This window comes from Coregonus lavaretus, assembly GCF_964263955.1.
Source record: "Coregonus lavaretus genome assembly, chromosome: 10".
Lineage (NCBI taxonomy): Eukaryota > Metazoa > Chordata > Actinopteri > Salmoniformes > Salmonidae > Coregonus > Coregonus lavaretus.
Window position 1 is genome coordinate 41,898,810 of NC_139997.1, and position 27,728 is coordinate 41,926,537.

Consider the following 27,728-nt stretch of genomic DNA (forward strand, 5'->3'; position numbering starts at 1 on the left):
GGGTTAAGTGCCTTGCTCAAGGGCACATCGACAGATTTTTCACCTAGTCGGCTCGGGGATTAGAACCAGCGACCTTTCGGTTACAACACTCTTAACCACTAAGCTACCTGCCGCCTGACTCGTTTGTCTCCTGGACTGTCGACAGCTGTAGCTTGTGAAGCAAAGAAACAGACACTTTTCCCAACATCATCAAGTATTTTGAAAACATCATCCAATGTGACCAAATGCAACATCTGACTGACTGGTGGTTTGTGTGCGTGTGTTTGCAGGTGCTGAACATGAGCCTGTCGGAGGGGGAGGTGGTGACGGTAGAAGACATGGGGGGACGGGAGCCGTCCATCCTGGCCAATGAGACCATCCTGATGAGGGGTCTGGTGGTGCGCAGCTGGAGCAATCAAATCTCCATCCTTTACCGCAGTGACCAGCAGCCCCGCTCCGGCTCCCTGCTGCTGCTGCGTTACCAAGGTGAGGTCACAACACAGAACCACATGACCACACACATCATGACTCAACACTAAACACAGGTCTCCTCCCTATCAATTACTCAATTTTGATTCACACCTGCTGTACACCCAATGCACAATAAAATTGTATCTAAAATAATGTGGTAATGTAGTGGGCAGTATTATTTCATATGTGAATATACAGTATATTATATATACATCACATGTGACTTGTAATAAGACTAAGCAATTAGCCTATTAAAATGTTTATCTGACTCCATAAATATAATTAAAATATACAAGCAAGCATTAGGCAACGAGTTGACGTTGACTAGCAAGAATTGGTCTAAGAATTGTCTATATCAAAGGCAGATATTTAATTAACATTGTACAATGAATGGATTCACATACAAGGCATAAAGCTTAAGTTACGAGCATTTACAAGCATTCCATGGCATTATTTCAAGCATATACAGTAGATCCTAATGTTAACTTACAATACAAAGCATGAATAAATAGATGCTTACTAGAGGCCTAGTAGCCTAGGAAATGAGAATTGATCATACAACTTCCTCATGGACTGGATACAGGATAAGAGAGAGAACAAAGGCATTTAATTGAATTTATAACATCTGAAGGTGTAACCTTTCAACCCAAGACCAACCACCTTTGACCAATCAAACGATACCAAGTTTACAGTTTAACCTGACCACCAAGGCCCAATCTCCACAGGGTGTCACAGCATTTAATGGCTTGTGTGGGGGATGAGACCAGTATAAATAAGACAGAATTCCTGCGAAGACAATAAAAAGGCTTTGCATAATAGAGTAATTCAGAGTTCACCCTGTACAGATACAAGTTACCACAGAGATAATACATCCATATAGAGTTATCCTCAGTGAACAAGTTTTAGATAGAACAATACTATAGTATCCATGTATGCTATCTATCACATTCAATATTCAGTGCTCTGGATACCGTAACAGAGAGATACATTTTGGCCCCTCAGAGGGGAAGGGCTGACTAGTCCTTTGGCATTGTCCTTTGTTCCTGGACCATTTCCCATGCAACTCGAGGTGACAGAGAACACATAAATTAGGGCCGAGCCTACAGTAAAGTGTAGTAAAGTTCGACGTACCAAGGTAAAATCCTTCCAGTAGCATTTGGTTAAGCCGCCTTGCTCTTTATGCTGATAGCTCTCATCATTAGTAAACACAGCTTGCTCATGTTAGCCTGAAAAAAGACAAGGGCTGTCATTTCAGGGTTATAATTACATGGCATAAGTATTGTGCTAATATACATTTACAGAGCTGTCAGATAGAGGGCTGTTGGGACCGTTGTTCCTCATCACACCACAGCCTTTCATGTGACAACACCAGGAGAAGGGAAAAAACAACACAGCATTAAGCCAAAATCTTTTGTCTCTGCAAACTAATGAACTATGACAGGCTTGCAGAAAAATTATGCGTTCTAACATGCCTTTGATGTGCCTGGCGAATAGAATGTCACCCCTTGCCTCTCTGGGGGGGGGTACAAAGCTAACATATGGAATTGTTTTAAGATGGTCTGTGATGAGGTGGTGTTGAAGGAGTCAGGCGCAGGAAGGTACAGTGGGGGAGAAAAAGTATTTAGTCAGCCACCAATTGTGCAAGTTCTCCCACTTAAAAAGATTAGAGAGGCCTGTAATTTTCATCATAGGTACACGTCAACTATGACAGACAAAATGAGAATTTTTTCTCTCCAGAAAATCACATTGTAGGATTTTTAATGATTTATTTGCAAATTATGGTGGAAAATAAGTATTTGGTCAATAACAAAAGTTTCTCAATACTTTGTTATATACCCTTTGTTGGCAATGACACAGGTAAAATGTTTTCTGTAAGTCTTCACAAGGTTTTCACACACTGTTGCTGGTATTTTGGCCCATTCCTCCATGCAGATCTCCTCTAGAGCAGTGATGTTTTGGGGCTGTCGCTTGGCAACACAGACTTTCAACTCCCTCCAAAGATTTTCTATGGGGTTGAGATCTGGAGACTGGCTAGGCCACTCCAGGACCTTGAAATGCTTCTTACGAAGCCACTCCTTCGTTGCCCGGGCGGTGTGTTTGGGATCATTGTCATGCTGAAAGACCCAGCCACGTTTCATCTTCAATGCCCTTGCTGATGGAAGGAGGTTTTCACTCAAAATCTCACGATACATGGCCCCATTCATTCTTTCCTTTACACGGATCAGTCGTCCTGGTCCCTTTGCAGAAAAACAGCCCCAAAGCATGATGTTTCCACCCCCATGCTTCACAGTAGGTATGGTGTTCTTTGGATTTAACTCAGCATTCTTTGTCCTCCAAACACGACGAGTTGAGTTTTTACCAAAAAGTTCTATTTTGGTTTCATCTGATCATATGACATTCTCCCAATCCTCTTCTGGATCATCCAAATGCACTCTAGCAAACTTCAGACTGGCCTGGACATATACTGGCTTAAGCAGGGGGACACGTCCTGCACTGCAGGATTTGAGTCCCTGGCGGTGTAGTGTGTTACTGATGGTAGGCTTTGTTACTTTGGTCCCAGCTCTCTGCAGGTCATTCACTAGGTCCCCCCGTGTGGTTCTGGGATTTTTGCTCACCGTTCTTGTGATCATTTTGACCCCACGGGGTGAGATCTTGCGTGGAGCCCCAGATCGAGGGAGATTATCAGTGGTCTTGTATGTCTTCCATTTCCTAATAATTGCTCCCACAGTTGATTTCTTCAAACCAAGCTGCTTACCTATTGCAGATTCAGTCTTCCCAGCCTGGTGCAGGTCTACAATTTTGTTTCTGGTGTCCTTTGACAGCTCTTTGGTCTTGGCCATAGTGGAGTTTGGAGTGTGACTGTTTGAGGTTGTGGACAGCTGTCTTTTATACTGATTACAAGTTCAAACAGGTGCCATTAATACAGGTAACGAGTGGAGGACAGAGGAGCCTCTTAAAGAAGAAGTTACAGGTCTGTGAGAGCCAGAAATCTTGCTTGTTTGTAGGTGACCAAATACTTATTTTCCACCATAATTTGCAAATAAATTCATTAAAAATCCTACAATGTGATTTTCTGGATTTTTTTGTCTCAATTTGTCTGTCATAGTTGACGTGTACCTAAGATGAAAATTACAGGCCTCTCTCATCTTTATAAGTGGGAGAACTTGCACAATTGGTGGCTGACTAAATACTCCCCCCCCCCCCCCACTATAAATCACAGAATAACAGGCTTTAATTAGCAAAATACAGGTTTACGCAGAACTGTCAAACACACTCCAGGGCACAAAACAGGTGCACTGGAAAATACAAGGCACACAGGAAAATACTCCCGTCTAACAAAATACACGAGCTCCACCGAGCTTCACTAACTTTCACAATAAACACTCACCCACAAGGACCAGGGGGCTGTCACGGATTCTGCCGAGGCTGCCCCTCCTCCTTGCTCGGGCAGGCTTCGGCGTTCGTCGTCACCGGAATACTAGCTGCTGCCGATCTATGTTCTATGTTTCTATGTTCTACCTGTTGTCTGATTGTCACACACTTGTTTCCCATCGTGTAAGTACTCCTTCCCTATTTAACCCGGTGGCTCCCATTGTGTTATGTGCGTGTTTGTTATTTCATTTCGTGTGTCGTTTGGTGAGCGGGTTTACTCCTCCCTGTGTGGAGGTATTTTGTATTTGTTTCTTTACTTGTTAGTAAAATACGTTTTCATTGAGTTCTGTGTCCTGCGCCTGAATTCGATCCACCGCATTACACTGACACTCGTGACAGGGGCAGAGGGAACACTTATACACTGACTAATTAGGGGATTAGAACCAAGTGTGTGTGATAATGAGACAAGACAATTGTGATGATGATTGGGGCGGCAGTGGTTAGTACTCCGGTGACGACGAATGCCGAAGCCTGCCCGAACAAGGAGGGGAGGCAGCCTCGGCCGAAGTTGTGACATGGTCATACTATGGATCATTTAGCTATTTCATTTTGAATTTTAGGACCCCTTTAGGTATCATTTTTTGGGGTGATAAAATATTGAATTTGGCCTTTACTACTATAGCCCATGGAAACGCATTGAATAACACATTCATAAATGCAACAGTCAAAAAAAAAGGAATAAGGTTTTTAAGTGTCTGTCCTATATCTAGGAGATATAAGAAAGCTCAGGAAATATTTTTGTTTTTTTGGACACATACTGTATTTAACCACTTATTTTTGTTGACACCTCTATACTTCCATTCGGTGATCTGAGCATTCTGATTGGCCAGCGGTAGGTCTATAGGTGCACTTGATTTGCTCTCTGGGCCTGCCGGGTATGCAGAGTTCTACCTTCAGACACATGAAATGGTTCAAAATGGGAACACTTTGCCTTCCCGGCGCTAGGGCTGCTGAATCAAGTGCACCTACCGCCAACAGCGCAAAATTATATAAAAAAAATAGGAACACAAGGCTTTATCGTTTATGTATTTTACAGAAATGTTTGGTGATCGACTACGAATGCTTTGGAGATCAACCAGTTCATCACGATCGACCGGTTGGTGACCACTGAACTACCGTTTAGGAAATAGTTCATCAGTGTTTCTAAGTGGTCCTGTGTGTCTTTGTTTGGCCTATCTGAGTGCTGGCACTGCCAGGGTAATAAGCCCCACATTACACTGTGTTAGAGCAGGGAGAGGGGGGTAGACAGGGACCAAAGTGGGGGAGTGATGAGAGCTTTTACCAGACCTCTAATGGATCAGTTATAGCCCGCCTGTGAAATGTGTCCTGTGCATCATCACTCACAATGAGCCATGTTCTTTGTGTATCCCAAGCAACCTTGGAAAGGGAAGCTAATGCAGTAATGTTGCTGCTCATCATGTGTGATTTGACCCCCCGTCGGCGTAGGGTGGAAATCTATTGTTGGATATATAAATAGGTTGAAAAGTATAGCCTTTAATATGCTGAATTCCCATTGTCCCATTGATTATATAGAACACTGTGGAAAGAAAGCACTCTTTAGAATATTAACCAATAATCAAGCAGTGGGTGATATGGAACATTGGACTGGCAGCACAGAACACTGCTTATTGAGGAGGCGGGTGAACTTTAAAGATTCAAGCCTCTCAATAATTCACAAAGAAATAGGAGAATAGCAGCCATGCCCCGGAGACTCAGAGCAAACAGACCACAAGAGAGAGAGGTGAATGGGGATCCAACAGTAAAGGATTGGAGAAACAGAACCTTTACTTTGGGTCAAAGACGAGTGAGACCACCTCATAAGTAATTAGTTTGAGTACAATACATGCTACTGAGTTGCGATCCATAATGTACCAAAAAAACATCACCTACTGGATATTTGAGAAATATCACAGGTCTGTATTAACATTAGCATTGTATTAACACCACCTCACTGAATAGTAAACAATACATCAATTTGAATAATAAACCTTGCTCTAAGTACAAGTCATCTTTTTTCTGTTTTTCTGCTGAGGGTAAACAGACTGGTTTTGTAAAGCCTCACCCAACAATTAACAAAATCCTTGCTCAGTAAATTATTTTGCGCTCACCCATAATGTTAGTTAAGCATCCTGCATGAGGGCAGACAATGCAGGGTGTCCTGTTGATCAGCTCTCTCTGGCTCCAGCAGCATATCATAATTCCCCCTTATACTCAGACAACTGTGAGCCCAACAATTTGGACTTTATCCTCACACACTGAGCAAAGAACTCCCTCACCAAATCTTCAAAGCAGGGATTTTCAGACTCTGTTGAAGCATAGGGGTGCATCTGTGGGGGTGCGGAAGGCAACCACATGTTTAAGTCATTCAGTGATGTAGGTATTATGTCAAATTTTTATGCCACGGCATTAAATTCTCTCTAATTGTTATCAAACGCTATGGCAGTATGACACGCTTTCACACTGCGCCCATGACATTTTTTTTATGCTTGGCAAAGCAACAATAGGGGCCTATAAAGTCATTATAACTTATGGAGTCCCATTAGTTATACAGAGCTAATGATGTGGAACAGCAGCTCTGAATTTGAATGATAAATGCTTTTCACACTTTGAAATTGCTATTTGAAATCATCAGTCTCAGGGAAAAAGGTACTTTTCAGAAAATATTTAGCTGTCTAAATTAAACCAATTCCAATATGTACCTGCAGAGCTTCTCTCTCTGTCACGCTTGATATCATCATCATCCTTATATTAAAGGTCTCATTTTAGGCACATCCACAAATTCCGTCCATGAAGGACATTTGGAGCAATTAGAATGCTACTCTTTAATCTATTTATAACCGTTACTACACAAGCATTACATAAACGTACAAAAATAAATCCAGCCAATTTCAAAGGCTATCAGGATTTAGATTTGTGTTCATCTCCATGGTGTGCCCAATCACCTTGTCCATTGTAATGGGGTGTTAAAAATGTGATGGGACAAGCGTTGAGAATAAGACAGATCTGTAGCGAGATAAATCTCAGCTCTAGGTAATTAATGTCTGCAGAAGGCCCTGGCTGTGGCTGAGATGACACTGATGAATGCTGCAGTAGTAATAGTAGCAGCCCAGTTACCACTGGAGAGTGATGATGTGTCTGTGTCACAGCCTGCGGATGTGTTTTTGTGTCTAGTCTTATTCAACTCTCCTGAGGGTTGAGAATGTTGTGTGTGTGCAATAGATACAGGAAATAGTGGACACTCAGGCTGACATATTGGTGAAAGCAAACTTAAACTAAGCCCTTTTGCAATTCCTTTATGACTTCCCTGATCCCTCATACTGAGGTCGACATTTAATGACTGTCTAGACAGGTAGAGACTTGGTTCTTGGATTGGATTGAGAAAAAGTGTATACATAATTGAAATAGAATTAGAACTTATCTGCATATGGTCAGGTGTTCGGTTCGTGTCATGTAAGTCTTAATCACTCAACTGTATCCTACCACCTTTCAGCATGGGGGTGATAACTGTATTATTGATTGTAGATTCTGATGAGGACTGCAGCAGCTTATTCCTAGAGGTTTCTGCCATGTGTCTCTCAGTGTGTATCCTCTGCTGTAATGGGGGCATCTGTTGGTGTGACACCAGAGGGGAGGGAGAGGAGGGCAGAGCCATTTCCTACTCTAACTCCTTAATCAGCCTTTTGATTTCCCACTACTACATGGCTCCCTGGAGGCTGCAGATGGGAAGGGAGGACTCCCAGTGTGATAAACACTGGCCAAACATTGATGCCCCAAAAATTCTCTCTGCATTTCATAACTGGAGAGATGCATTTTTCATCTGGTCATATAAAATTGAGGAGACTTAATAGGCTGGCCATGTCTGTGCTTAGGAGAGGGTTGGAGAGGGCTGCAGAGCAGAGGGATACCCCAGCCAAAACAAGTTATCACCTCCACCAAGTCAGTATGCGTGGAATGGCAAATTAGATTCAAATATTTCACATGTCAAAGAAAAGCCATCCACTCAAAATGTCAACTGACATTATTAAGGCCCTCCAATATACACATACTGCATACACACTTTACAGATGTGGGTTAAACGACAGTCTCATAGCGAACACTCTGTGATCGATTCCGATACAGTTTGATTCCATGCCCAGGGACAACATGTGGTCTTGTAGTTCACCATCCTCAGCATGAGACTGGAAACAGCCCTTGAAGGCTAAGTGAAAGGTCCGGTGAATTACTCTGATTTTAAGTACATGTGAGTCTTGCTCTGTACAGGTTCTCCGATCAAACATTACCCTTAAACAAAGATCAATAGTATTGTCCCTGGGAAGAGAGTTTCAATCTGAGAGAGCCCCACCACAGTCCTGCTATGATGTATTGATATTTATGTGGTTGGGTTAAACATTTAATTCCAACGGTCAACTGCTCAATAAATGCTGTTAAGGAGAAATAACTTTAGACTGCAGCCGGCCCGGTCCCATCAATGAGGGTTAGTCTACTCTAGACTGATGAGTAGAGTGAGTCTCTCCAGAGCACCAAATGAGATTGCCACTGATGCCGTAGGCTGCCCTGCAGGCTGCCCTGCTGCTCTGCTGCCCTGCTGCTCTGCTGCCATGCAGGCTGCCCTGCTGCCCTACAGGCTGCCCTGCTGCCCTGCCACCTGTCATACTGCTGATTAGTTGCCATGAATCAGTTATGATTTGTAATCCTCATCATCAATATCATTGATTTACTGTACTTAATAGGTCATACAATTCATAATACATGACAGATTGCAAATTCAACCTACCATAATAGGTCAGAGGTTAAGTCAATACTAAGTTTATTAGCAAGACCTTATTTTACTCAGTGAAATGTCAAAGTGGTGGTCAAACCTACAACTAGCCACCACTGCCACTAGTAATAATCCTTTATCCACTTTGGCTCTGTGCATCAATACCGATTGACCCTTGAATGATAAAGCGGCAATGGTCATTGATGAGATAGGATGTCATTCAAACTCCCAGTACAGCTGTCACTGACAGCAGAGAGCAGGACCACATTTCCAGTCGTTTCCTTCCTCTTTCCCTCCCATTTTCTCTCTCTTCTCGGACAGAATAAGCAAGGACATTACCTCAGCATCTGTTGCCTGACGCCCCACCATCAGCTAATCTACCTGTCTGTGTTCACTGTGAAGCCATTACTTGTAATAGCAAACAATCAGGCTTTATGGCCCTCTACAATGAAGTACAATGGAATGGAGGCTGCATGTAATTTAATTATTAGGGGACTGTCTCTGCCTGCAGCATCCCCACTGTACAGGCTCAACAAAGATGAAATGGTGGTAGGATAATGGCAATAACTGGGCTCAGTGGAGCCAGTGATAAAGTAAGAATTAAATGGATGACCTAGGGCAGCTGGACTCGCACTCTGCATCTCATTGATTTCCTCCAGAGATAGAAGACTGGCTGGCTGGCTGCTTCATAATGGTGGAAATGTAAGTGTGGGAGAAATCAGCATGTTCTTTTGATGATAACCTATGCTAGCACACCGAACCCTGAGGCATTTCTTAAGGAGGTGGTTTGTAATTTAAGTTGTATTTATTGAAATGTTATTGGTATTTGATTAATAATGGTTCAAAAGCTGGAGGACAAAATGTGGTTTGTTTGGCCTTCAACGTCCTGTTAAAAAGTCAGAACCAAATTCCAAGAGACAAGCATTTATGAAAACACTGTTTCTCTACGCTTACAGAGAGTCTTGTTAGGCTATGAGAGATATCTACAGTATAAGCTCTTGAATGCAGTGTGCAACAAATACTTTTCTATTTATCAGTTCTGTGCTGTTCCTGTAGCATTAATGTAAACAATAAATGATAGTCTTTGGGTGACAAATGTTTCTGTGTACTATTGGCCCCCTTGAGTTGTTGATCCACTGAGGCAGCCAGGTAAGATGATGATTTAACACCCTATTACAGCCGGGAGAGTTATGTACAGGTTTATGAGGGCATCCTGAGATAAATCATAGTTGCTGCACACTTTAACACTGACTTTAAACCAAATGTAGTACATCAAAGACACTAAACGACTTCATGCAAAGTATGCCACACTGCACAATTGTGCCAAAATGTACAATGATGTATAGTACACAACATGAAGAGAGCTAAAGTGAATCCTTAGTAAATAGACAGACACTAAAACCCCTGCCTCTGTCAGTGTTATTGAGTTTGATTGCTGGGGGAGAGCATTGTCTACTTTCAGCACTAATATCCAAATGTCTTCTGGCAGGGAGGGAGAGGGGTTGAAATTAAATTACCTTCCAAAGTGTACTTTTCCTTAATGCCTCGTGTCGGGCGGCAGAGGGCTGTAAAACTGTTATCTTTAATGTCCATTTTCATATGCAGCCATGAGAAGAAAGGGATAAAAAAGGTGGTGATTATACCGTTTGAATGGGTTCTGGAATACTTAACCGTTTTATGTATCAACAGCTTAATGCTCCCGTGCTCAGTCTCTGCACACTCAGTCCCCACAGTGGTTGTCTCAGGTTCAGCATTCTCAGGTTCAGCCTTTTATTCCCGTGTCTGGGAGGGCAGAAGGAGGAGGTAGTGACTGGTCTACATCAGGAGAGCAGGAGTGTGAGCTGTGCTGAGAGCTTTGTTTGAAATGTTTCCACCTGCGTGTTGACACAACGTAACAGCTTATTACCATTCCGACTGTTCCTCCAAATCATATTAGTGAGTAAAGGATTGAGTCAGACATATTAAACAGTTGGGATCCTTCACAGGGTCCTTGTCTTTGCTCTCTGTTTTCAAAGCTGGCTACTAGTGCTTCAGGCTCTGTAGACACTGAGGCTATTTAACAGCTTTGTTATCCTCAAAAGAATGACTAAGGTTGTTATTTAGTAACAGCAATCAGATGAAACAGTCAGATACCACACATTCTTGGTGTAAACACACCTACAGATGTAGGATCTTAATTTGAGCCAGGTTGCTACAGCAGGACAATAATCCTGCAGCAACAGGACATTTGAATTATTATGTGGATTATAATTAATGTACATTTTTGTAGGGGTTGATGCATTTTTCGTAAGGGAAAATCAAGTCTGACATTTAAGTCGAAATTACAAACTTCAGAAGCCTTTTTAAACCTCAAATACACTACAAGTTTTACAATGCATGCATTGCAGGAAGGTTCCCTTGCAACAGGGTGATCAAATTAAGATCCTACATCTGTATAGTAGATCTCTGAGTTAGGCAAGAGACAGGCGTTGTTACTAAATGTCTTATATTTTAATGCTTTACCTTACACACCTCTATCTGTCACCATTATTTTATTGTAGGTCCAGTGTTGTTAAAAGTATATTTTTGCTTCCATGGTGTATTTTCCACAAATTCAATGTTTTAGTGTTATCTGTACTGGACCTCAAGAACATAAATCTCAGAGAGGCAGGCCCACTCTGCTCTGCCTCACATGCTGCACCAGTGAGGCAGAGCAGAATGGGCCTGCGCTCCGACAGGCAGAGAGGCCTGTTTTATAGCGCTCATTACGGACATGGTTAGCTCAATCCATCATCCACGCCAACTAATGATTGCTACCATACATCCCATGTAGCACCATTCGTTTAAGGACAGGGATGCAGAGGAAGTTGAAGCCCATTCAACTTGCTGCACTGGACTCACAGCGCTTTGACAACTGGCACAGAGGCAATTCTTCTCTCCACTAACACATTAAAGTACCAGCTCTGAAATGGAACTGATCTACAACTCTACTTTTACCCTGTACACCAAACCTAAAGCTCCATGCCATAGCTGTATGTGTGTAGACTTTGCAGCACACCGAAACTCATTAGCAATTGCAGACATGTCACAATCTATTTGCAGATGTACTTTTAAACTGCAATTAATTGCAGCAGATGGAGTGGAATATTTATAACCCAAGTAGAAAACTGATGAAAACAGCCCTGCTTGACCCAATTACAGCACATTCTTCATACACAACATGTGTGTGTGTGTGTGTGTGTGTCTACACTGTCCATTGGTATATGTATAAATGAATGGAAATGGTAGCACTAAGATCACTAATTCCACTTCGAAATACCATAGTGAACTATTTCAAAAGGATAAATAAAATCAAACCGGTCATCAATTATTAAATCCCTCTCTCTCTCTCCCTCCCTCCCTCTAGCCTTCGTGCTGAGCTGTGCCTTCCCTAAGGAGCCAGCCAACGGGGAGGTATCAGTGACTCACCTCCATGCTGGAGGAGAGGCCTACTTCCAGTGTCTGACTGGCTACCAGCTGCAAGGCCCCACCATGCTTGCCTGTCGCAATGCCACCACACCTTACTGGAGTGGCAAGGAGCCAAAATGCCTGGGTAAGAGCCAACAACACTGCTTGCTTCCTTCCTGCCAAATACACACGCATACACACACATATACTTTAGCTCATCAACCCCAGGATCCATTCAGCTGCTTACTGAGAACCAATGAGAAATTATAGTAACCCCTCAGAGAACACCACAGAGGCTGACAACTAAGGAAAATAACATTTCAGCTGAATGATTAAAGTAATTAAACTCTGTTTAAAATGGACTGGGTGTTATTTGGCACCCACTGCCCAGAGGTTAATTGGGGTTTATTGTATGCTCTATTTGGTAGGCCTATCAGGTGTCTGGCTTACTGCTGTGCAACTTTAATTCTCTCTCTGTAACCCCCATCCCCTGCTATCCAGACTGGTTAATATGAATCCAGGGTTAGGGGCAAAAGTGCAGTTGTAAACAAACATGCCAGTGTTACTTGAGCAAGAAACATGTCTAGCCTACTCTTCTTCACAAAGAGTTTTTCCCATAATAGTTGTATAGTGTGGGGAAATAGTACATGTTCATATATTAATAGTACACCTGTGCCCTGTGGTACACATATTTGTCATAAGTCGTCATAAAAAAATACAACATATTTGGTCGCACTCGCACATCGATTCATTTGGTTTGGAGCCAAAAAGTTTGTTTGTGGCTCCACACTACATATTACTCTGTTCCTATAATGGATTTGTTCATTAAATGTTACTACAAAAATTAATCATGGTAAGCAATTAAATCGATATGATTAAGCTACAATGAAAGTAATGCTTACCTTGTTTTCCTTGCAAGCTACTAAGGGGTATTTATTTCCGGTGCGCGCAAGGTGCGTCAAATGTAGGTGTGTTCGAGAGTTCAATGTTTCAAAGAGCCATGTATTTAGCGAGTTAGGTTAACTTTTAGAATTTGTTGTATTTGCATACCTGCCAACTTTTCAAAAAACCTTGGAGTGAGATTTTGTCCTGGGTCCGCCTGGGTCCTGCAGTCGGTAAAAAGCAATTGCACTGCCTGCGTCTCAGAACTGCGGCCGCCTTGATCTCATGAGGTTATCGTTGCCCACGTGTGCATGACGTCAGAGAAAGTCGGGATCAAGTCGGACACAAATCTAACCAGCATGCATTGGGTGGTGATCGCCGGTGATCGATTCTGCGCAGACCTGGCTCATCTCAAATGAGCCTCTTGTCTATGATCTGTCGGCATGGTTATACTGGCCTGTGCCCTTCTTGGAGGCCTTGATGATATCGGAGGGGGGCTACCATTTGAAGCAGGGCTCCAGATTGGCCATCTTTATGGTCATTATTGAGGACAGGGTGCCATCCAATGCTAGGCGGTTTCTTCTCTTGGTTTTGTTCAGTCCCACAACTGAAAACACCCTCTCAGCATCTGCGTTTGCATGGGGCAACACCAGGACAAGCTTGGCGACGGCAGCAAGCCTCTCGAATTATTTGGCTCCAGTCACCTATGGAAAATGCACCAAAACACAATGGAAAAACATACCTTGATTTTTGATTGATTAATACTGTAAGTATACTGTAGGTTGATCCATTAACAAAGTTCAGATAAAAACATGCATAATTTGCAACATGCATGACACATACAGTGGGGAGAACAAGTATTTGATACACTGCCGATTTTGCAGGTTTTCCTACTTACAAAGCATGTAGAGGTCTGTAATTTTTATCATAGGTACACTTCAACTGTGAGAGACGGAATCTAAAACAAAAATCCAGAAAATCACATTGTATGATTTTTAAGTAATTCATTTGCATTTTATTGTATGACATAAGTATTTGATACATCAGAAAAGCAGAACTTAATATTTGCTACAGAAACCTTTGTTTGCAATTACAGAGATCATACGTTTCCTGTAGTTCTTGACCAGGTTTGCACACACTGCAGCAGGGATTTTGGCCCACTCCTCCATACAGACCTTCTCCAGATCCTTCAGGTTTCGGGGCTGTCGCTGGGCAATACGGACTTTCAGCTCCCTCCAAAGATTTTCTATTGGGTTCAGGTCTGGAGACTGGCTAGGCCACTCCAGGACCTTGAGATGCTTCTTATGGAGCCACTCCTTAGTTGCCCTGGCTGTGTGTTTCGGGTCGTTGTCATGCTGGAAGACCCAGCAACGACCCATCTTCAATGCTCTTACTGAGGGAAGGAGGTTGTTGGCCAAGATCTCGCGATACATGGCCCCATCCATCCTCCCCTCAATACGGTGCAGTCGTCCTGTCCCCTTTGCAGAAAAGCATCCCCAAAGAATGATGTTTCCATCTCCATGCTTCATGGTTGGGATGGTGTTCTTGGGGTTGTACTCATCCTTCTTCTTCCTCCAAACACGGCGAGTGGAGTTTAGACCAAAAAGCTCTATTTTTGTCTCATCAGACCACATGACCTTCTCCCATTCCTCCTCTGGATCATCCAGATGGTCATTGGCAAACTTCAGACGGGCCTGGACATGCGCTGGCTTGAGCAGGGGGACCTTGCGTGCACTGCAGGATTTTAATCCATGACGGCGTAGTGTGTTACTAATGGTTTTCTTTGAGACTGTGGTCCCAGCTCTCTTCAGGTCATTGACCAGGTCCTGCCGTGTAGTTCTGGGCTGATCCCTCACCTTCCTCATGATCATTGATGCCCAACGAGGTGAGATCTTGCATGGAGCCCCAGACCGAGGGTGATTGACCGTCATCTGAACTTCTTCCATTTTCTAATAATTGCGCCAACAGTTGTTGCCTTCTCACCAAGCTGCTTGCCTATTGTCCTGTAGCCCATCCCAGCCTTGTGCAGGTCTGCAATTTTATCCCTGATGTCCTTACACAGCTCTCTGGTCTTGGCCATTGTGGAGAGGTTGGAGTCTGTTTGATTGAGTGTGTGGACAGGTGTCTTTTATACAGGTAACGAGTTCAAACAGGTGCAGTTAATGCAGGTAATGAGTGGAGAACAGGATGGCTTCTTAAAGAAAAACTAACAGGTCTGTGAGAGCCGGAATTCGTACTGGTTGGTAGGTGATCAAATACTTATGTCATGCAATACAATGCAAATTAATTACTTAAAAATCATACAATGTGATTTTCTGGATTAAAAAAAAAAAATTACAGACCTCTACATGCTTTGTAAGTAGGAAAACCTGCAAAATCGGCAGTGTATCAAATACTTGTTCTCCCCACTGTATATGCATGCAACAATTTTAAGCAACAGATGTAGCCAAGCCACACCTGCCAAAAGGAAAGACAAAAAATATTTACCTTATGCTTCCGGGTTGCCATTTCAGCCCAGAAGCTTTCCATTTCAGTTTCGTCCTGCAGGGATATCATTGGCATGGTCTGATAATTTAGAAACTCCTCACCCAGAAGGTCATGCTCCTCTGGCCCATGGTATGGGAGGAGATGGGGAAACCTATTTATGAAAGTAGAGTTACAAGTTGTTACGTTTTAGGTATATAGTCATCAACCAGCAGCAGTTCATACACATCTTTGAGGAGAAGCCACATAAGAATATCTCATGTGCAGTTTAGGAGTGAACACACATCATAAAACACAGGGTATTTTAGCTAAGATAACACACAATAATTAGAGGAAAAAAACTAACCTTTCAACAAAGTACAGGACATTGTCAAGTCCTCCTCTTGTTCACCATCCAAAGGACACAGGGACAACTCAAATTTCCGACTCAATCTTTTTAATTTTTAGTTTGCTTTCAGTTGATTGGTCTGTCAAGTAAATTAGCCAGTAAATTAGGTTGTAAACCTTTAAAGACAGAACAAAAAGTTACCATTTTAATGAACTTAAATTAGTTTAAACATTTAAATAAACATTCTAAATAACTTAAATGAATTAACCATTTAAGCCTTTTACCATTGGCGTCTTTGGACTGAGTGAACTTGGAGTCTTCTCTCTGAAGTTTGTTCTTCTGAATGACTGAGCTCCTCCATGCCTTCACAGGTGCTCCAGATCAGTGAAAATGATTGATCAGGTGACAAGCAGCCAGTTTGCTGCTGCTGGTGCACTCTGGGAAGTGTAGTTCTTTGACTCACTCCTGAGATTCAGCTCAACACCTCCCACTTGAGCTCCTGGTTTTTTCAAACCCAGAGAGGTCACACAAGCCCTTCCCACCTCTGTTTGTTCTTCAATGGGAAGTAGAATGACAAGGCGTCTGACATCTCTATGAAGAATTGTAGCTGGGATTTTGGTTTGAAGCCTCTTCGTTCTTTCACCGTTTGCTCTTGTGGGCCCTTTTTTGCTGTTTGACTTTGTGATATGAACAGGATAGCTGGGAAAAGTCTTCACAAGCACATCTCTTACGATGCCTTTGCTGTCAGCATTGACACCGACCACTCTAGCCAGCTTGTACTTTCCTCTTAGGGCGTTTTGGTCAGCCAACCAGACCACATCTCCAACAGCAACATTTCGCTCTTTGGTGTTCCATTTGTTCCTTATGAACAGATTAGGTCCAGCCAATTGGCTCCACTTCTTCCAGAAATGGCTTAACTCTGCTTGAATATGTTTAAGTCTTTTGTAAGGGTAGCCATCAAACTGAAAATCTCCAGGGTCTCCCTTTGGATTGGTACGTCCTAAAAGCAGAGAATTCGGGGTGATGTACTCTACACAGTATTTTCTGCTTTGAGTTCTTGCATCGATGGGTCTCTCATTAGCAAGGTTGGCTGCCATGAAGAGAAAAGTTTGGAATTCTCCCCACGTGAAAACACCATCTCCACCAAGGTTGCTCAACGCCCGCTTCACTACTTTGACAGCTGCCTCTGCGGCACCATTCCTATGAGGAGAGTCTGCAGGGTGGATCTTCCATGACCATTCTGTACCATGCTTGGCAGCTGTGTCTTCAAGTTCAGACTTGTTTAGTTGGTTAAGGAAATGTTGAAGTGCGGGTTTGGCTCCCACAAAGTTAGTGCCAGGGTCTGACCAGAGTTTCCTGGGGTGTCCTCTCAGTGAAGTGAACCTTTGATAGGCTAGCAGGAATCCTTCAGATGACATGTCACTCACCACTTCAGTGTGTATGGCTCGGGAAGCCATGCAGCAGAAGACTATTCCCCATACTTTGAGTCTAGTTCTCTTCTTGACCTCATCTTTCACTTCATAAGGGCCGAACAGGTCCATGGTGGTGAATTCAAAAGGTGCAGCTGGGCCTGTTCGCTCTAGAGGCAGGTCCGCCATGAGTTGTTGACACTGTTTTGCCTTGTTTTTCCTGCAGACCACACAGCTGTCAACCATTTTCTTGGCAAGTCTACGGCCTTTTATTACCCAGGCTTTCTTCCTCATCTGGAGAAGGGTTCCCGCCACTCCCTCGTGGTTTGCTTTGTGGGATTCTTGTGCCAGTAGCCCAGAGTTCACATCTTTGTACACTGTCAGTCTGCTTAGAGTTGTGTCTGAAAAATCTGTACCTTCTTGAGCTGCGAGGAAAAGGTATTTGAGTGCATCTTCATGTTCTTTGACAGTCAGCACAGCTTGCTTGGGTGATCTTACCTCCCTCTTTGCCTGTTTAGGGGCCCGGGCCTTCCTCTTCAGCCACTGCTTGGCTGCTAGACAAACCCAGGCAACAACTCTCACCAGTTTGGACAGGCTACTGAATCTTCTTACGTCCACAATATCTTTAACCCAGCTAGTGGGATTCCTTCTAAGAAGAGTTGGGTTTAACACAGGTATTCCCTCTTGAGTTTCACTCTTTGGACTTTCCTGAGTGCCTTGTAGGTCTTCTTTCTGCTGACTACTTCTTGCTTGAGCTCTTGTTAATGCACCTGAGAATGCCTTCCTCTGGAGCTTGTTTACACTCTCCCTGGCATGAGCTGCAACATCTCCAGCTGATTTTATAGGCCACTCCTCCACTGGCCACTTTAGGAACTCTGGTCCATTTTGCCATGTGGAATTCTCCTTCAAATCTTCAGGAGCACCCCCTCTTGTTATGATGTCAGCTATGTTTAGATCCCCACGGATCCACCACCAGTCTTGCACTTGTCCAGCCTTCTGGATTTCACCCACTCTATTTGCAAAGAAAGTTTTGTACCCATAACTGACTCTTTGAATGGCTCCCAAGACCGTTTGACTGTCAAGTAGATGGAACCATCTCTCGATCTTCATTCGAGCATGCTTTTCCACATACTTCCTGATCCTGGCTGCGAAGACAGCACCACAGATCTCAGCTTTTACAGCTTCTCCCTTCTGATCCAGGGGTGTCAGCTTGGCTTTTGATTCAACGAACCGAACTTTAGTGCCTTGACTTGTGTCCCATCTTAAGAACATCACAGCTCCATAGATTTTGTCACTTCCATCAGAGAATGTGATGCCCCAAGGTTTCCCTTCCCAGCCAGCTGGTGTGAGGCTCCTGTGGAATTTCACCTCTCCGAGCTGCACATATTCTTCAAAAAGCTGGATGGCTTCTTCTCTGAGGCTTTCTGAGAGAGGTTGGTCCCAGGTTTCTTGGGTTAGTTTCCCACCCCCTCCCTCTTGGAATGCTTTTCGAACAAGAATTGCTCCCTTCTGTTTGGCAGGTGTAACTAAGCCAATTGGGTCGTACAGTCCAGCCACTTGGCTTAAGAGAGCCCTCCTAGTCAGTGGGTTAGGTGTCTCAGTTCTCACCTCCTCCTTGAGAAGATTCTTTCCAACTCTCATCTTCTTTTTCCTTTTGGAAAAGTTAACTGAGGTTAACATGTAGAGCTTGTCTTCATCCATTTGGTAGTCGATACCCAAGGCTTTGTTGTCTTCGTCCCTCATTTGATTTGGAAGAATTAAGGTTTTACTTTGTGTCTTTGTTAGAACCTCCATCTCCATTCCTTGCCTCCCACTTTGCCCTGACCGGACCCATGGTTTGAGGAAGAACCCTCCAGCTATCAAGATCTTTTCGACATTTGCTCTGATCTTGTCAAGTTTATTCAGGTCATTTTGGGAGGTTAAGAGGTCATCCACATAACTGTCCTCTTCAATGACTCTGCGCTCATCCTCCAAGTGAAGAAAGTTGGGCAGGCGTGCTGTTTCCCTCATAGCCAACTGAGAAATGAAACCAGCAGGTCTGTCCCCAATGTTGACTCTGGTTATTGCATATTCACTTATCTCTTCATCTGGGCTGTCCCTCCAGAGGAACCTGTGAAGATGCATCTCACGCTCCTCCAGCCATACAGAGTTGTACATCTTTTTGATGTCTCTTAGAGATGCATACGTCCCTTCTCTGAACCTCAGCAAGACAGCTCTTATAGGGTTGAGAACGTCTGCTCCCTTCAGAAGAAGATCATTCATACCCACGCCTTTGTATTTCTGGCTACTATTCCATACAATACGAACCGGTGTTGTCACCGAATGATGGTTTGGTGCCACCAGGTGGCTTACGTACCACACTGGTCCGTTCCACTCGTCCATGATTTTGTTGGTGAGTTTTATGGCTGCGCCTCGCTCGACCATTTCATGGATCTGGGTAGCATATGCGACTTTCCAGTCTGGCTCTCTGCTTAGTTGCTTTTCCATCCTTAAGAAACAAGCCTGGACTGCACATTTGTTGTTCGGGAGAGAGGCTGGATCTACCGTCCAAGGATACTTTGCATCCCAATGTGGAGCCGGTGTGTGAGCATCCCCCTTCTTGTAGGTGAGGCCTTCTTTAATGATCTCCAGTTCCCTCTCCTCTGCCAGGGTCATTTCCTTTCCTCCTGGTGGACAGTTTCCACATCGGCATCCTCCACATCTTGGCTCACATGCAGCTCCGATGCTGTCCCAGTGCCACCACTCAAGGAACTCACGGTTACTGGCAGCTGTAAATTTGGTCTGAGTCACATCCTCCTACTGTAGCTGGGCTGTGTCAGTTGTTGGACTTGTGATTTATTGATATTTGACAGCTGCTGTCCTCATGGAGCGAGCGAAGTGTGTTTTGGACTCATATGCTCCAACCTCCACTTCTTCAAATAAGTCGGGATGTGCTCCACCCACTGTTTTCCCCAATGGACCCTCCCACAAGACAAGGTCTCCGATGATTTTTACCCTCTGGGGAGCGAGTCTTCCCTCTCGGTGGCTAATGAGAAGTTCGACTTCTGGGAATAATTTTTTCAACTTCTCAGGTTCAATTACTTGATGCACTCTGCCGATTTCATCCAAGCCGTAGCAGACCATTTCATGAGCTCTCTCTGTCCCTTTAGGTGTCTTGACTCTGACTTTGAGGAGATACCTTTGTGTGTTCACCTCCATGGTCATACCACCAACCCCATGCACCACTAAAGTTATCTTCTCATGTCTTAACCTCAGTCTTTCAGCAGCCTTATGGGTAATGTAGTTTGTGTCTGAAGCAAGGTCAATTAAAGTCCCCATCTTCTGCCCTGTGTTTGCCGTGACTTGCATCAACATCATGATGACAGGAAGTTCAGAGAGCCCATTTCTCTGCGGTAGCTCAGACTGGCCTGAAGCATCGAGTGTCACTGCGGTTTTGTTGGTGTTGGTGAAAGCCTTTCTGCATCGATCTGCCATTTCCTGGGAAAGTTCAGACAAGATCTCCTCTTGTTCCTCCGTTAGCTTGCTTTCACCTTTGCCATCTTTTTCACTCTTTCTCTCTTCCCCTCTTTTGACTTCTCTTTTTGGCCAGAGGAAAAAATGGTGGTCTGGGGCACCACCTTCCCTTTTACAGTCTTTGTTTCTGCATAGGAAAGTGTCTCTGCAGTATCCATCTTCATCATGGCATCCGAGACATTTTCTGCATGCTCCCAGCTTTCTCAATACAGTTTTCTTTTCAGGTAGCTTAAGTCTTTTGAACTTTCTACAGAAGAAGATTTTGTTGTTGTGCCCACTATCACCACATACCTCATCAAGCTCTTCTTTCTTTGTGGTTTTTGTTGAGGCAATCTTTCTGTCATACTTCTTGTCCAAACAATCTGATTTTTCCACCTTCTCCACAGTTCTGAGCTGTTCGAGTCTCTCTAGTATTTCTTCTTGACTTTTCAGGAACTTCAAGAGCATGACAAAGTGGTTGTCTGATGTGACATTGTTTCTGGGTTCAACCATGAACATCACCCAGTCTCTTTTAATGAAGTCAGGCAACTTGCTTTCAATGGATCTAATTACCAGTGGGTTATTTATGGATCCAGAGTTTCCTAACTCTGTGAGATCTGCTAGAGCCTTCTCCACTGACTGTATGAGATCAATGACCTTTCTTGGTTGGTTCCCTTTCACATGTGGCATCTTCTCCAGCTCTTCCAGGATTTCCACTATGATGGTTGACTTGTTGCCATACCTGTTCTCCAGGACTCTGAACATGTCATCGGCCGTGGTGTAGGTTGAAAGTCTGAGATCTTTTGAGATTTTGTCATCCACACTCTCCAGGAGTTGAATTTTCTTAACTTCAGTTGATCCGGATGGCTCTCCCTGCTTTTGTAGCCTTTCCCAGTCTTTCCTCCATCTGTGATATTCTCTCTTGCTTCCATTGAAGATGGGTAGAGAGATTGGCTTGATTCTCACTATTGGTGTGGATGTTGCCAGTTGGGGTAGTAGTTTCACTCCTGTGCCTTGCTCATTGATCGTCCGTGCAGTGGCAAATTCAGGTCTCCTTAACTCAAGCCTGTAGTAGAATGCTCTTACGTCATTGACTCTTCCTTTTAATTCGTCCTTTAATCCTACAGGGATCCATCGCTCCCATGTTGACATTGCTGAGATGGCCTCTTTTATTCTCTTGTCCAAGAGAGCGAGGTGCACTTCATAGCCCTCTAAATTGGCACTTTCCACAGGTACATCAGCCGCTTTATCATTGGCTTTTTCTGCTTCCAGGATTGCCACAAGAAGTTCACTCCTTCCATACCTCGACATTTACATTTTTACATTTTAGTCATTTAGCAGACGCTCTTATCCAGAGCGACTTACAGTTAGTGAATACATATATATATATTTTTTTTTTATACTGCCCCCCCGTGGGAATCGAACCCACAACCCGGGCGTTGCAAACGCCATGCTCTATCAACTGAGCTACATCCCTGCCGGCCATTCCCTCCCCTACCCTGGACAGCGCTGGGCCAATTGTGCGCCGCCCATGAGTCTCCCGGTCGCGGCCGGCTGCGACAGAGCCTGGATTCGAACCAGGATCTCTAGTGGCACAGTTAGCACTGCGATGCAGTGCCTTAGACCACTGAAGATAGACCACTGCGCCACTCAGGAGTACTCGACCACAGGTTTGTTTGAACAATGTCTCTTATCTCTGCCAACTTTGTTTCACCTTCATTTACAGATCTATCAATGTCAGCCTCTTGCTGTTCATTAAGACCTGGTTCCTTCTCCTCAGTCATGTCAGCCTCCAGTCCAATCCTGTAGTCATCGTTGGCATCGAGCATCTTTCTGAAACAATCTGAAAGCTTAGCGAATTCCTCCTTTAACTCCACTTGAAGCATGCTGCTTGCTTCTCTTGAAATGAAGTTGGCTTGTCTGGTAAAGCTGCTTTTTGCAGTGGTCCTCTCCTTTTTGAGCTGCTGGACCAACTTCCCCAGGACATCTTCCGCCATCTTGACTTCCTCTGCGTCAACAGCTTATTTCTGGATCTGAAGCCGTTTATCCTCAGGGCCAGGCCGCTCCGCGTGGTTTACAACTGTCAAGTCCTCCTCTTGTTCACCATCCAAAGGACACAGGGACAACTCAAATTTCCGACTCAATCTTTTTTATTTTTAGTTTGCTTTCAGTTGATTGGTCTGTCCAGTAAATTAGCCAGTATATTAGGTTGTAAACCTTTAAAGACAGAACAAAAAGTTACCATTTTAATTAAACATTTTAATGAACTTAAATTAGTTTAAACACTTAAATAAACATTCTAAATAACTTAAATGAATTAACCATTTAAGCCTTTTACCATTGGCGTCTTTGGACTGAACATGTGAGTGAACTTGGAGTCTTCTCTCTGAAGTTTGTTCTTCTGAATGACTGAGCTCCTCCATGCCTTCACAGGTGCTCCAGATCAGTGAAAATGATTGATCAGGTGACAAGCAGCCGGTTTGCTGCTGCTGGTGCACTCTGGGAAGTGTAGTTCTTTGACTCACTCCTGAGATTCAGCTCAACAGACATCTTCGATGTCACTTTCAGCCGTACATCTACAAATTGTGCGTGCTTGATCAGTGGCTCTTCCAGTGGCAGCTTCTTAAGTGCATAGTCCACAGCACTTGTCAGGAAACACAACACAGCTTCATGGAATGAATCCACCTGCTGTGGTGTGATGTCACCCTTGTCGAGTAATCTGTTAAGTTTAGCCCTGGTTGTGAACCTAATGTTCAACTTTCTTCCTGTCACAGATACAGCATATCGGTATAAGGTACAAGGCTAAATATCACATATCACAGTGTTTGATCATAATAATAGTCAAATACTAACCTGGTAAATGGTTTGCCTTTTCTTTAAAGGCAATTTTACAAGGCTCCTCATGGCACTGCAGAGCTGCTGGAACCATAAACTTGGAACATAGCTTGCGTACAAATTTCACCATCTATAACAGACATTTACAAAAATAGTAGGTGAAACCTGTTTTAGAGGATCCCTGCAGATATCAGCAAGAAACACAGAATGGAGAATTTTTTTTTATCCAATCCCACCTCATCATGTAACAAAAATATTGATGACTGCTCTCTCTGAAGCAGCAAGTTGAAAGAAGTGAAAGTTGGTACGGTGGCCTCCCTACTGTTATTTTATTTTACTTCTGCTCTTTTTTTTCTCAACACTTTTTTTGTTGTTGTTTTATTTTTACTTTTTTTGTTAAAAATAAATGCACTGTTGGTTAAGGGCTGTAAGTAAGCATTTCACTGTGATGTCTGCACCTGTTGTATTCGGCGCATGTGACCAATAAAATTTGATTTGATTTGATTTGATTTGGAAGAACAGCAGGTACACTTCTGTCATGGGGTCAGTGAATGTCTGCACAAGTCTACTTCTATTGCACACATTTCCTGTATTTATGTTAAATTCTTTGGAATACATCTTACCTTTTCGAAATCAGCTGAGTTTACATTCACCACACTAAATCATGTTCACACGCACAAACAAATAATTTATTTCAAGATTTAAAGTTTAAGAGATTGAGTACTCAATTGGATGACATTTCATTGTTACATACCTAGTCTCAGCTCAGCTTCTTATCAGACTTCTTGAGGTATTGACCGTTTCTTCTCCTGTTGTCTTTAGCGGCAATAGTATCTCTTCTTCTGTCGCTAACTTCGGGGTGCAGCGCATATGGTTCAGTGGCGCTCATCAGCGCCATATACCGTCGGGGAGTTTGAAAAAAGGAACGAACGAGTCTCTGCCTATTTTTTTTGCGTGAGAAATTGGATGTGTGGCGTGAGTGCGTGTGAAAACAGGCAAAAACATGTGTCACACGGCGAAAGCGTGAGAGTTGGCAGCTCTGTATTTGTCTAATTCTAGACATACAGTTACATAGCATTATTTAAATATTCCCCATGTACTGTTAATGGGCGCTAATGTAACGGAGTTAAAAATGTAAGCTCACTCCACAGCTAGGTTTAAATTTAGATATTTGTGAATAGCTCATATGATTGGTACGTTGTCAAGACAGGGACAGTGGAGGAAGATATACTGTTAGCAGCACAGTCATGTCGGTTTCACTGGTGCCATGACCCGGATCTCTCAGCTCAACGCTATGGTCGCTGTGGAATACGTTTTAGGGGTGAATGTAGCATATGGGGATGTGTGAAACGTGTGCCACCTAATTGCTAACTTCGGGAGGGCGGTCACGTGTGCTAGGAAAGCAGAGGTCCTGGTTTTAGCCTCGGTGTGAGTCGAATCAGGAGGAAGTGGTACTTGCTAAGCAAGCAGCGTGACGTCTGTTATACATTTTACATTTTTGTCATTTAGCAGACGTTCTTATCCAGAGAGACTTACAGTTAGTGAGTGCATACATTTTTCATACTGACCCCCCATGGGAATTGAATCCACAACCCTGGCGTTGCAAGCGCCGTGCTCTACCAACTGAGCTACAGGAGCATGGCTGCCATAGATTTTTGTAGGGCAGTAGTATTCAAAAAGCAGGGACCCCATTATTTTTGCAAGAATTTCTAGGAATCCCATTTTTGTAAAATCCCAAATCTGTAAAATAAATAAATAATCACATCAACAAATAACCTTTAATTCAATAAATTTACTCAGTAAAATTGTAATTTTTAATGTTTTAATCTTTCTCAAAAACGTTTTGTGTATTGTTCCATACAATAATCTGTACTCTTAATTTTTTGTTCCACATGTTTTTTTGTTTTTTGTTTATTTGCCGACCCAACTGCGACCCCGACTTTGAATACCACTGTGTGTAGGGTCATGTAAATGCATCATTATGCAGAAACCTCAATGGCTCAACTCTCTAAATACATGGCTCTTATTTAAACCAACCCTGAGACAGATACTGAATTGCGATTGGACGATATCCAGCACATGAGCAAAAGCGGGACATTCCAAGGATCCCACCTAAAACAAAAATGTCCGGTTGTAGCCAGAAATGGAAAGGTGTGGCTATACTTCCTGCTGTATGGCCAAATTGCTGTGAGGCATTATTGAGGCCTATAGGTTACGTTGTCAGTGCTCTGACTTATGTTGCTCTTCGTCCTGTTTATTATTTTGTAAATATTGTGTAAGTATTGTAAACTATTTATATCCACTGTGCAAATAATAGCACTCACCGTGATTGCCTACCTCACAACATGTAACGCCCATGCCTCCCTGTATAGTAATAGTACAAGCTACTTCCCAATGGGCACAGACGTCAGTTCAACATCTAGGTTTGATTTACATTTGGTTGAGTTGTCAACTAATGTGAATTCAACATGAAATCAACAAAAAATGTCACCATGTCATTGAATTTAGGTTAAAAGTTGGGTGAAAAACAATGAAATTCCCTTACGTCGATGACTTTTTGCAAATCAAATCAGTTTTCCACTCTGATTCAGCGTCGTCACATATATTTTTATTTGTTGAAATGATGTGGAAACAACATTGATTCAACCAGTTTTTGCCCAGTGGGTTAGGCCTAAGGTGGGCTTTTACAACATGTCAGTCTAGCATCCTCATTTAGGCCAAAGGTTGATTGGTTGTGCTCAGAGGCCTGGTCTGTTAGTGTCTGATTACCAGTATGGGGAGGGGGAGCAGTGCTATGGAGACGAGACAGGGCTAAACCAGCCCATTTGGACCTGGCTACACTACAGTAATTAGGAGTGGGCTCCATGACTAACCTTCACCTGCTCTGAAATAGCACCATCTCTTCTGCCAGCCTCACTCTCACTCCCTACAGCTGTTCTGCACTGATACTGTTCTACTGCTCTGCTCTTGATCACACACAGACACGGTCAGACAGTCAGACAGTCAGTCCCATAGAGATAGATAGAGGACTCTAATGGCCAAAAGCCAATTTTAGCATGGGCAGCACCATTGAGGACTTTCACAATTTTGAGGTAGTCAACTGGGTGGGACTTCCTATGGGTTAAGGAAGGATCACATAATTTCATCCAGGTCATCAGGAGGGATCAGCCAATGAATTCTACTCATGAGAAAACATTCCATAACTGCAGGTGGCAGTAAATCGCCAACTTTGGCTATATATCTGTTCAAACAACACACTCCAGGTGGCAGTATGCACCCTTTAAGTTTGTTTACCAACTCATGGAAGTAGTAGAAGAAGAAAATGGACTACTTCATAATGTAGATGGCCTCAGTTGTGTTGCCCATGCTCTCACAGACACCATAATGTGACAGATACAATGTTGGGTCCTTTAACTATCTCTATGGTCAGTCCCTTGGGAGACCTATTCGCCAGACCACTGCACAGCTCCAAACATTCTCACTCTCTTTCAGCACAGGAATGGAAACTTTCTTCCTCCAAACCCCATGTACTGTGGTATTACTCAGCAAAGAGAGAGCAGAAAACAAATATTGTTATAGAAAATAAGGGACATTTAAGTTTTTTTATCTCTCACATATTCTCTCTGAGTTTTACCCTTCCCTCCCTCTCTGTCCATCTCATCCTCGCTCGTATCCAATCCATTTTCAATGCAGCTTCCTGTGGAGGGATGATAAAAAATGCCACGTTGGGCCGTATCGTCTCTCCTGGTTTCCCTGGCAACTACAGCAACAACTTGACTTGCCATTGGGTCCTGGAGGCTCCTGAAGGCCACCGTCTTCATGTTCACTTTGAGAAAGTGGCTTTGGCTGAGGATGATGACAGGTAGAGTACACAGACAGCTGAATGGAAGCAGATTGGGAGTGTGTGTGTGTGTGTGTGTGTGTGTGTGTGTGTGTGTGTGTGTGTGTGTGTGTGTGTGTGTGTGTGTGTGTGTAGGGGTGTGCTCAAATGGTGGGACGCTTTCATGTGTTGCTAATTAGTTGCCAGTTGGACTAGATATGACAGGTTTTACATCCGGCTAATAGAATGCGATGCAACACTGGGCAACAACGCCTAACTTTACGTCATATATTGCTCAAGGACATGTTTGGTAAGGGTAGGCAACTGAATCCCATATGTGAGTGACTTGGATGAAATTGATACGGCTTTATGTCATTTCAAATAATAACTGTATTCCCTCATGCAAATTAA

At 43.4% G+C, this 27,728-nt stretch overlaps 1 pseudogene across 1 annotated transcript in view; it reads left to right on the forward strand.

Moving 5' to 3' along the window:
• The window catches only part of LOC311135652 (seizure protein 6 homolog), a 294,033-nt pseudogene that overhangs the window by 216,235 nt on the left and 50,070 nt on the right, over positions 1-27,728 (forward strand). Inside the window, exons 4-6 of the transcript in view lie at positions 270-465; positions 12,027-12,212; positions 27,191-27,359. The product of the transcript in view is annotated as a seizure protein 6 homolog (transcript). The remainder of the gene's footprint in view (positions 1-269; positions 466-12,026; positions 12,213-27,190; positions 27,360-27,728) is intronic.